We start from the raw sequence: 11,757 nt of genomic DNA on the forward strand, positions 1-11,757 counted from the left end.
ACGCTAAGGTCAAGGGATAGTGTGTGTATGTGTAGTGTTTCTCGGGGCTTGTAAAATCTTCAGAGGAGTGGGAATGTCCAACAGCCCCATTCAGAGGGTCAAATCCGGGTCAGGGGCCAAATAGTGGAGTTGGCAACAGCTGGTTTTTAGAGCTGGGCCCCGGGTGGCTCTTGTAGGAGCAAGATGGCTGCCTCCTGGCCCTCAGTGATCCAATCAAAAACGCAAAGTAATAATCACTTGATTCAGGTTCATCTCTCTGTCTCTGCGTGAAGGTGGCCTGTGAAGTCCTTTTAGACTCTAAATCAAGTTAAGGGCTACACAAAAAATTGACTAAAGCTTGAAAGAAGTCAATGTATATATGAGAGGTTTATTTTTGTTGGTTTTGCAAAGCTATTAGGCAATGAGATAATGGTGTTTATCAAAGATTTTACTGGTACCTTTAGCATTAGTTATGTTTTGATTAACGAAAACCTGATTAAGAAGAAACTAATGTTAAATGAATGACTAATTATATAACCTATTGTTTGCGATTTATTTTATTGACATATTTATTTAAAATCTTAAAACGTAGAGTGGAATTTCTTTAGTGATGGCTATATTGGGACCATAACGCAAATATCATTGTCTGGTTCACATGATCATTTGAGCAGGCTGTGTACTGTTTGGAAGGGCTAACTAATCAGTGATGGGCAGGTCATCCAAGGGTTTCGGTTCCCACCTCTGTACTCCAGTCAATCATTCATTAACATCCCCCCCCCCCCCCCCTTCGTTTTCTCAGTGCACTCACATTTTTTTAAAATCTTTATTACAGTTCAGCACATATCAGTTTAACAAATCATGCCACTTTTGTTAAGTATACTCTTGGATAATTCTTTATTTCTTTCTTAATGTGATGGTGTTGGGGGTTCAAAATAAGAATTCATGGTAAATATAAGTGAGTTCATAGTAATGTGGATGCATTGACTGATCATCCTATGTTGATTTCAGTAAGGTAACTTTTATGAACAGAAAACTGATTGGTAACCAAATGTCCAGAGATTATCTGTAAACTGTATGAAAATAGCAATTACATTAAATCGTTGAAATTACAGCACAAAACGGGTTTAATAAATCTTTATTGAGTTTAGATTCCGATATTTAAAACATTGACGAAATGAAAAAGAAAAAAAAAATCGACGTCTTGTTCCATGTAATGTTTGGTAATTGCCACACGGGGGAAGCAGAGTCCCCCTGTGAGTTCGCGCCAGCGCTCCTTAGTTCTCATCTCTGCCTGGACCGAATGATCTCTGGCCCATATGGAACCACTTGGAACAAATCTGGTGTGTGTGTGTGTGTGTGTGTGTGTGTGTGTGTGTGTGTGTGTGTGTGTGTGTGTGTGTGTGTGTGTGTGTGTGTGTGTGTGTGTGTGTGTGTGTGTGTGTGTGTGTGTGTGTGTGTGTGTGTGTGTGTGTGTGTGTGTGTGTGTGTGTGTGTCAAGTCAATCCTTTTTCCTTGGTTTGTTATCCTGAGTTTGTGGCCTTATCCCACAAATTTCATACCAATAAATAAAATGAGCGAGAGAAAAGGTAGAGAGAGCATCTTGCTCTACTCTAACTCTCCCCCACATGGGTGTCCGCCATCTTAGCTCTCCAGCGATGGCGGGGAGCGATGCGGAGCCTCAGAGTGTTTTGTGCGTTGACCTGAACCGCTTGCTTGTCATTTTAGCTTTAAATAAATTATGATTAGCCTAGATTATTTTTCCATTTTTTTCCGCCTCTCTCGCTTGATGCGACTCACTGTGGCGTTGGGCTGGTTGGAGGGGGGGGGATGCGTCGATGCGTCGATGCGGGGGAGGAGGGCGCGGTGGGCGCGGTTTTGGTCGGGGTTGCGCGGGAGGGAGCTGGCCCGGGGAGTGTTTCCAGGTCGTGGACAAGTGGGTCACGCTGTTCCTTGTGTCAGGAACGATAACTTCACCATGACAACGCAGCGCTCCGCAGGCGTAAACAAGCAGTGTCTCTTCGTGTTCAGCTATAGACTTTACGATACATAGCTGTATGGAATTTTACATTTTACAATACATTTTGACCTCCACAAGCCCTGGATCTAGCTATACACTTTACGATATAATTATATAGAACTGTGTACACTCTACGATCCATTTTTACATGCAAACCCTGGTTCCTCGCATACAGCTATACACACTTGTATATAACTATACACTTGACTATGCATATAACTGTACTATAAATCTTTATGGTACACGTATAACTAAACAAGTCCTCTGTCTTATATGCAGCGATACTTAACAATGATTTCAATTTCAAAAATATACTGTACACAAAAGTATACATTTAACTATCTATCAAACTATGCACTAGCTCTGTTCAAAACATATTATTTGGTCGTTGGTTGGAGCATAACGATTAAAAGACGTTGACTTTGGGTCAATGTACTTTCTCCCTGCCCTAGTGGAAGAACAGAACAAGTGTTACATCTGGCCGGGGCACGCCAGTGTGTCTGAAATCTCCCAACATGTTACCTTAACCTAAACGGCCAATTACTGCGCAATCTGTTCCATATGTGGAAGCCTCGAACTATTACACAACGACCAACAAGGTACTTCGCCTGTTGGGGGTCCTGGAATTAATTATACTTCAAACAGAAAAGAACGCTTTATTGATATTTTGGGGGTGTGTTTAAATACTTTAAACCCTTTCTAACCTAAACCGTCTTTTATTTGTATATATTTCTATAGTTATATATATAAATATGGTTGAACAGTTCAGGCCAGAGCAACAATTCATATGGGCTGTGAATGCATGAAAAAAAGAAAGAAAAAGATTTGTGTTAAAAACATTCATTTGTGGTTTCATTTAATTTTAAAATGGATATGACGACGATATGCCAGATGGTTTTTACCTCTGCATACAAAGCTGTGTATATAATAAAGCATAATAAAGCCAATATCTGTATATAATAGTCATATGGTTGTGATACCACAATGTGCTAAGATCAGGCACCTTTTTTTTTCTGCCATACTTTATTTCAATAGATGCTGCCTTACCTATACTCCACCGACCTCCCTTAACCAGCCTCGGGTCAGAGTCAATACAGACTTTGACCCTATTAACCAACCTGTTTGGTTGCACCATAAGTAGAACCAGCATGGACAGGTGAACTACGGGTTCAGATCGGATGGTGTTTTCAGGGGAGAGAGAGTTTCCTGAGTGAGGTAATGTGTTTGTAGTTTCCTGAGTGAGGTAGCATCGTGGGTGCTTAAAAGGCGTGTAAATGTAGAAAGTGCTGCGACGGAAGAGTTGATCTTCTTTGTATTCCGAGAACATTGTGAGATGATGGTTACTGTCTAAACAGTGAGGCTAATCTACGGGCCATGTCCACGACTTCGTGTTCTTCTGACCCGCCATCACCGAGGTTAAAAACTCACCTAGAAGAACGTTGGCGGGGAACCATCCTTGAGGTCAGCAGTTGAATCACGCCCAGAGCCCCTATAGTGACGTGTTGTACCGCAGTCTGCATTCATTCGTCAATGAGTCATTTCAACCAGAAACCCACCGACAGCAATGAATGTTTAGTGCAGCCTTAAGATAAGGGGCTCTGTGTGGCTTCATCCGTTTGTCCGTGAAGTGCTCACGTAGGTGTATTGTTGTCACGTGCAGGTATGCGGGGACCTTTCATCGTTACCATGGAAATGCAATGTTCCATCACGACTTAATTGTTTTTACCTCGGAGGACATATTAATGTTGATGTATTGTTATTAACTTTTGGTTTTATCAGTTCTAAACATGCAGTTGATTCAGCCGTCATTAAAAAATTATATTATTTGATTATAAACATTTTGTGCCTATAATATGTTCCAAAAAACCCTTGGCTGTCGTTCTGTGGTGGCGTGTCGCGGGGTACAGTCAACGATCGATGGTTTTCCTCAGTTTAAACTCACCGACAGCGTTGAATGTTCCCCGAGAATGCCATGTTTCGTTACTCTAACAGGAGTGACTTTGTATATGATCCAAAGCATAAAAAAAGAGGATGATGGAAAATGATTACATTTTTGTAACTTTCTTTCTTCTTCTTTTTCGGAGTTAATTAGCCAGCTAGCTGAATGGCAATGCTGTCGCTGCGTGCACCTGCGCAAGTGTTCAGGAGCTATTTTGAGTCGTTAGCATCTATGATGTCATCAGGACTCCTCCTGAGGCTGATGAGGAGGAGGAGGAGGGGGAGGGGGAGCAGCAGCAGGAGCATGTGATGAGCCATCCTCCATCTCTCCCAGGGTTGGACGACCTTCACCTGAGGGAAACGGGCACACACAAAACACAGGCACACAGAATCGTGAATGAACGAACCGAAACATGTTGGACGGACTAGGTCTACCGTTTAGGGCAGTAGAAGCACGCGCCACAGGGTTAGCAGAGCTAAGGCGCGGTGTGCCGCAGTGACAGTAGAGCTAGCACGTGCTACATTACCAGTAGAGTTAGTGCCTCCCGCAGTGGCAATAGAGCTAGCGCGTGCCGCAGTGCTAGTAGTGCTAGCAAGTGCCGCAGTGCTAGTGTAGCTAGCTCTTGCCGCAGTGCTAGCACAACCAGTGCGTGCCGCAGTGCCTCAGCCAGGCTCTGCTAAGTGTTCCGGTTACCCCGCGTTGAACTCTGAGCTAACAGCGCCGCGCCACTCTTTGAGGTTTAAAAATAAAATAATAATGCAGTCATGGTTTATTAATGCCCTCTGTACCCTCCTTCTGGCTCGTTGAATTGAGAAGAGGGGGGCTTAGCCATGTTCTTTATGTCCCCTTTGTTCTGTGGATGTTTTTCAACGTTTGAGTTTTTATGCCGAGATGGGTTAATGTTACAGTTTTATAATGCTTCAATGCTTCAACTGCATCCACAAAACGACAAATTAAAAAACCTCTGTTTAGGTAACGGCAAGCTCTAGTGGTGAAACCAGTATGGTCGAAGGCATTGGCAGTTTCAATCATTGAGTTCTGGAGCCGAGCTGTTGTTGATAATGACAGTTCAGAGACCTGCGTGTTTACTGATAATCTGTCTGCAGTTATTCAAGAGCATGAGGTTGTGGGTACTGTCGTTTTCTTTTGAAGCAATTTGGAACGCTTTGAGTACAGCAAAGGCATGGCATTTATTCTTGGGATTATTTTTGATTTGCCCAAATCAGCAATGATGTAACTTGGTTGTCTTTTGTACGGCAATTAATGAATGCATTTTGTGTGGCTGTTAAAGTATAGTGATGAAATATTAATGTGTGAATGTGTTGCAAGTTCAAGCAGAAGTACTGAAATAGTTTAGTAAGCAGTGTTGGAAGGACTTGTATGTTTTTGAGTATTCTTTCCTTTTTGTCTAACTCAAATCGTGCTAACTGAAAGATGCTAGCTCAAGCTATGATCGTTCAAACCATGCTAACTGGAACATGCTTACTCAAGCTATGCTTACTCAAAGGGTGCTAACTGGAACATGCTATCTGAGGCTATGCTATATCGTGGGTTGCTTACTGATACATGCCAACTCAAGCTATGCTAATTCAAAGCGTGCTTCCTGAAAGATGCTCACTCAAAGCGTGCTAACTGAAACCACGCTCTTGCGTGTAAGTTGGGAGTGGCCCTCAGCCTGCCTCAAATATATATATTTATAAATAGTTGTCTGGATGTCTGGATGTTGTGCAGACAAAATGCAAAAAACACAGTCTGCATAGTTAAACCGTCGGAGGGCAACACACAGAGAGAGAGAGAGAGAGGGATGGAGAGAGAGCGAGAGAGCATGTGACGGAGAGAGGCAGAGAGAGAGAGCATGAGGATGGGTGTGCAACAGTGTGAGTGAACTGGTGTGAACTGAGCATCGTCAGCACATTCCAGAGGTCCGACAATGTAAAAGCACACAGTGTACTCCCCGTCGCCCCGTAGCCGCTCACCAGCGCTCCCAGACGCACCGCTGTAGCCACATAACCCAGCTAGACTTAACCTGGAGCACTCGTTCAACACAGTCCTAGCAGATGTTTAGCAACCGCAATTTATACTAAGCATAGCGTTCACTTAGCATAGCATTTGGAATTCAAAAGTTAATGTACCGCTAGCTAAACCAGCAACACAGTTAGAATGCTAAATTTTGAAATGCTATTTAACAATAATCTGTTTGTAATTTCTTTAGATTCAGTCTTTTAATTATGTTTTATTTTTCTTCAAAAATGGTTGTAGTGTCCCACTTCAGGCCAAGTACGGAAACTTATTTGAGATTTCCTCTTGCATGTGGTCATAGTGTGTCACTGTAAGAATATCAACACCTTACATCTAAAAAGTGTGTGCTATTCTTCAGACGCTCTTATACTCTCACACAAATATTACGGTCAATCAGAATACAGGAGCTACCGAAACAGCGGCCAACCAAAGGACAAGCCCCGGGGCTCCCCAGGAGGAACGTCTTCAGGCTGGGATCAGAGCCAGGTCCTTCTAGAAGCATTCCTCCCTTCTCCACGTGCTCAGCACCATGATACTGCCGAGGCTCAGGGGCTCCACCTCCAATCTGACCACGAGCCAAAACTACTCATCTGCGATCTCCACCATACCCTCGCCACACACCTGGTCACCAAATCTGTCTCTGTCTCTGTCTCTGTCTGTCTCTGTGGGTGGGTGCACTTGATTATACCCAAGGTTCCTAATCCTCGCTCACCTTTCGCCGAGTTAAGCGTTGACACTTTTTCACCCTTTCGCACTTTCAGACTTTTTATTATATATTTTTAAATTTGCAAACGGCGGTATTAACGAAAATCATTTTATGCCGGTGTATCGATTCTGGTCTCGGCTTGCCTTGTCTGGCTGTCTGTTTTTCTGTCTGGCTGGCTGTTTCCTTCTAGCGGTTACCTTTGAACCGGAGCGCTGTATTTGATCATGTCACATCAGCCAGGCTCCAGCCTTCTTATCTGCTGAGAGAGAGAGAGAGAGAGAGAGAGAGAGAGAGAGAGGGAGGGGAGAGAGAGAGATGGGGAGAGAGATATGATGGATATGTCAACCCACTCCTTCCTCCGGCGCAGATCCCTAACAAAGCCAGACGAGAGCTCTCTGTCGTCTGGGTTTATCCTTGATGCTGAGCTCCCTCCTGCATATTTTGTTCTCCATTTTCCCCCCCGCTTTCATCTTCCACAGCGCGATGATGCCTGACCCGCACCCTCTTGTTTTTCCTCTGTCTAAACCCGGGTGACAAAACAACAGAAGAAAACCCTCTAAAAACCCACTCCCGGAGACAAAACATTCCGTGTTGTGTTTGACCAACAGTGCTATCCCACTTGGCGTGGTTTTGTTCAGAAGGTGAAGAAGATGTTCATGCCGTGCCCTGGATCTCCATGAATAATGTATGAGGGAGAGATCATCCTTATCTGTGTCTCAAGCCCTCAGACCGCCCCTGGATCAGCGCAGAGAGAGAGAGAGAGACGAGGAAAGAGAGGCCTAGTGGGCTATCAGGGATACTCCATGGACCTGGTCTCTGTTAATCGGTTCTAATCAAGGCCACCCTCGTCCCCTCCAATCAGCCGTTGCCGTGGCCATTCGTGACGGTGTTCCGTCGTCGGCATGGTCACGGTCGTGTGTCGTATTGTTCAGCGTCTCGGCACGGCTCTTAGGATGTCCGACACGCCAGGCGGGCACAAATTGAGATGACACCGCACCCAACCCCCCCAAGCTCCCCCCCACAGCAGGGGTACGCACACGCACGCATGCACACACACAAACTCCACGCACACGCAATGTGGGACCTAGTGTGTTTCAGCTCCAATATTGAGTGTTGCATTTAGCCAAAGTAGCTTTTTAGACGAAAGCACGTTGACACCTTTCCTCATCGACTCAACAGAGCCGCTATCCTCTTCCCCTTCTACAGAACGCCTGCCTGAGGCCCTCTCCAGTCTCGTCATTATCATGGTGTTCCTAACTTATTCAGTGGCGATGAGAACGCACCGCGGTAGAAGGGATAGACTCTGAAGAAGGATGGAGTGCTGGGTGGGTGGGGGGGAAGGGGGGGGGGGGGGGGGGGGGGGGATCTCATCGTCATGGAAATCCGACTGGGATGATGATCGTCGCCAGGGTAGTTTTTTGACGGCGATGCGGGCGGTGAGGAAGTTGTCGAGGCCAGCGCTTTACAGAGTTCTCACAGAGACTTAACCCTCCTCTTCCTCCTTCTCCTCCTCATCTTCCCTTCTCCTCATCCTCCTCCAGAGAGCAGAGGAAAATCTCTGCTGAATTCATGTCGGGTTTCAGAGGCGTTTTTAAACCTCCTCTGGATTAAAGAAGGTAATCTGACAGGCAGAAGATTGTATTAGCCGAGTGTTGGCAGCTCTTTTAATTTCTTCCCCTCTTTGCACCCCCTCTCACCCCTCCTCACCCCTCGCCTCTCCCTCCAACGTGCCTGACCTGATAGATGGCATTACTGTGTTTTGCCATTTTGAATTACTGCAAAAACATCCACTTTCCTCTGTACTAAGCTTTCTCAGACTTACTCTATCTTGCGCTTTTACCCTCTGTCTCTATCTCTCTCTCTCCCTCTCTCTCTCTCTCTCTCTCTCTCTCCCTCTCTCTCACCTCCACCTCCTATCTTTATTTTCCTACGCGTGGCAGCAGTGACAGCATACTTGCAGAGCCAGAGCGATTTATCGCCTGCTAATCCGTGCTGATTATGCTACTTTCCCCCAGCTCTCTTATCTGCTGCTGAGCTCCGGCTCTGGAGCTGCCAATTATCCCTGTGTCCTCCACCAACAGGCCCTCTGTCCACCTCCACCACCAGGCCCTCTGTCCACCTCCACCACCAGGCCCTCTGTCCACCTCCACCACCAGGCCCTCTGTCCACCTCCACCACCAGGCCCTCTGTCCACCTCCACAACCAGGCCCTCTGTCCACCTCCACCATCAGGCCCTCTGTCCACCTCCACCATCAGGCCCTCTGTCCACCTCCACCATCAGGCCCTCTGTCCACCTCCACCACCAGGCCCTCTGTCCACCTCCACCACCAGGCCCTCTGTCCACCTCCACCACCAGGCCCTCTGTCCACCTCCACCACCAGGCCCTCTGTCCACCTCCACCACCAGGCCCTCTGTCCACCTCCACCACCAGGCCCTCTGTCCACCTCCACCATCAGGCCCTCTGTCCACCTCCACCATCAGGCCTCTCTGTCCCAGTGATTATTTGGCTATTTAAATAGCGAGAGTCATCAGGGTATCTGTCTCGACTGCCTAGGTAGCCTGGTCAAATTGGGAATCGAACACTCTACCATTCGGCTTGGATTCAAAGACTCTCTTGTGTGAGCCAGTATATAGCACCATATAAACCCAATGCATAAACATGGAACATGGCCAGTGACGGTATGTCTGAACGCATCATGCATGGTCCACCGGCATCATAATCATGAGAACTACTTGTCCCAGAGGCCATTGCAGGAGGACACTCGGCAACTAGCAACGTGACAGCACCGCGGCAAGACTTTACATCGTGAGTCACCCTCCCCCAATCCTGCCTAGGGGGGGATGCAACACACACACACACACACTGACACGCACACACGCACACCCACACACAGATGGGCTTGGCGCTCAGCTGATGCGACATCATCGGGCAGTCGGGGGAATGGGAAGTGACATCACGGCGATGTGGGTCAGAGCGGCAGACGGGCCGGAGCTCGGGGCGTCCGCTTAATCTGCCGTGTGTCTCGGCCAGACGGGCCCGCTCCCTAATCGACCCTGATATTCACTGAACATCGCCCCCACCCCCCACCCCACCCCCCACCCCGCTCCCACCCACGCAATCCCCCGCCCCCTCCCTCTTCACCAGCCCCACTCTCTTCAGCAAGCCGGAGAGAGAGCCGTGTGTGCATGTGCATGCGTGCGTACATGTGCGTGCGTGCCGTCTTGCCACTCTACTTCATGTCTCATCGTTGTGTGTTCAGAGATTCCCTTTAATGTCAGAGGATCCACGTCCTGTTCCCAGACAGACAGGATGTTTATTTCATTGGTGGGGAGAGGGGGAGTTTGGGGGAGATGGGGAGAGAGAGAGAGCGAGTGAGAGCTGAATTCACCATCTGTCCCGCTCATTTTAAACCAAATATGGCATGATAAAAACCCTTCACCCGATCAAAAGAGTGCTTAAAACTTACAACTGAAGATGGATGGTTTGCACTTCGGCGAGACAAATGACAATTGGTTTAGGAGTCAAAAGAGAAAGAAATGATCATTTTTATTCCAACGGTTTGTTTCCACAAGTCTGTCACCGTTAGACGACGTCTCCTTGGTTCTTTTTTATATTGCTCTATCTGTTCAGGGTTTTAGCCTGAAGGGTTTATTTCGATTTGGGAGCGTTTAGAGTGGAGTTTATTTCTCTGGTTTCCCTGATTATATGCTCGGGGACATCACGTGAACTGCTTGTCGTCGCGGGCGCTGGGTTTAACAGGATTTCCACGGGGCGATCTCAGCCAACACTCGGAGGGATAGATGGAGAGAGGGGGTGGAGAGGGGGGACTGGGAGCGAGAGAGAGAGAGATGTTTCCAACCGCTCCCTGCTCCGTCCAACAGCTCCGTCAACACCAGCGGGGAGCTGACACGTGGGAAGTGCTCAGTGAAGATCTCTCTCCCAAATGTGTCTCCCTTTTCCCTCCCGGGTTGCGGAAGGGAGGAGGCGGGATGTGTGGAGGAACGGGGGGGGGGGGAGGGAGCTAGCGAAGAGTAAGGGCTGGTAGAGTGGGGGAGGAAGAGGAGGGGGTGGAGAGGAGGTCGTGGCTAGTAAGTGGAGGAGAGGAGGAGGAGGAGGAGGGGGAGGAGGGGAAGGAGGAGGAGATGGAAGGAGGTGTTGGAGGGTAGGAGGTGAGTAGAGAAGGAAGAGGAGGAGATGACTGGGGTGGCAGCTCTAGCACCGTGCAATGCTCCCACCGCCTCATCAAAGGCAGTCATTTCTGGTCGGGTCTCGGGGCCCATCCCCCCGCTCAGAGCACTTCTCTAATCCGGCTCTGCAGTCCCGTCCCCCCCGTCCCCCACCTCCCCACCGCCATCATCCGCCCTGCTCCACCCCCCCCCCCCCCCCCCTCCCCCACCCCCACCCCCCTCCCCCAACCCTCCTTACCGCTGAAAGAGGGGGATGCGCTTTGTGCTGCTGGGGCTCGCGTCCGACCGCTAAACAAATCCTCATTGTCCCGTTCATGGAGCGATGACAGGGGTGGGGGGGGGGGGGTAGGGTGTGTGTGGTTATGTGTGTGTGCGTTGGGTCGGTGGTGTGTGTGCGTGCTTGTGGGGTGGGGGGCATTGCTGTCTGGTTTCTATTCAAATCCAGGTACGCTTGCCCTGGGGGGGGAGCGATGGGGGGGTGGGGGGGGGTCGAGGGAGAACGGCCTAGCAAGCCGGCGGGCCTCTCGGGGGACCAAAGTCCGGCCCATGGCGTGGGGGCGGGCGGGGGGGAGGGGAGGTCAGAGCCACAGGGCGCCAGGGCCCTAAAGCCAGTCGTTTGTCGATCAACAAGTCACGCGTTCACTCTGGGCTTTTTTTAAAGGTGCCACGGAGCCCTGTGTCAGCAGTGCGTTACCAAGTGTTCATAGTGTGTGTGTGTGTGTGTGTGTGTGTGTGTGTGTGTCTAGGGGGGGTGAGGGGGCTGTTGGTTTCTAACCGACCGCGTACTGAATGTGCAGCCCCTCCGCGGCGGTCCCAGCGTTCCAAGTGCAGATGTGTATGGGTCGGTAACAAGACACTACATGTTAAGGCATTTCCCCGGCTGACTCATAATCTCCCGCTCCCTGTCTC

At 48.6% G+C, this 11,757-nt stretch overlaps 1 protein-coding gene and 1 long non-coding RNA gene across 2 annotated transcripts in view; one reads left to right on the forward strand and one right to left on the reverse strand.

The window, feature by feature from the left end:
• The window catches only part of nr6a1a (nuclear receptor subfamily 6, group A, member 1a), a 70,742-nt gene that overhangs the window by 18,679 nt on the left and 40,306 nt on the right, over positions 1–11,757 (forward strand). The window lies entirely within an intron of this gene.
• LOC132459448 (uncharacterized) overlaps positions 1,099–11,757 on the reverse strand; it is a 12,771-nt gene continuing 2,112 nt past the window's right edge. Inside the window, exon 2 of the long non-coding RNA XR_009526245.1 lies at positions 1,099–4,285. This is a non-coding gene — a long non-coding RNA (uncharacterized LOC132459448). The remainder of the gene's footprint in view (positions 4,286–11,757) is intronic.

This window comes from Gadus macrocephalus, chromosome 6 (genome assembly GCF_031168955.1).
Source record: "Gadus macrocephalus chromosome 6, ASM3116895v1".
In the NCBI taxonomy this organism is placed as follows: domain Eukaryota; kingdom Metazoa; phylum Chordata; class Actinopteri; order Gadiformes; family Gadidae; genus Gadus; species Gadus macrocephalus.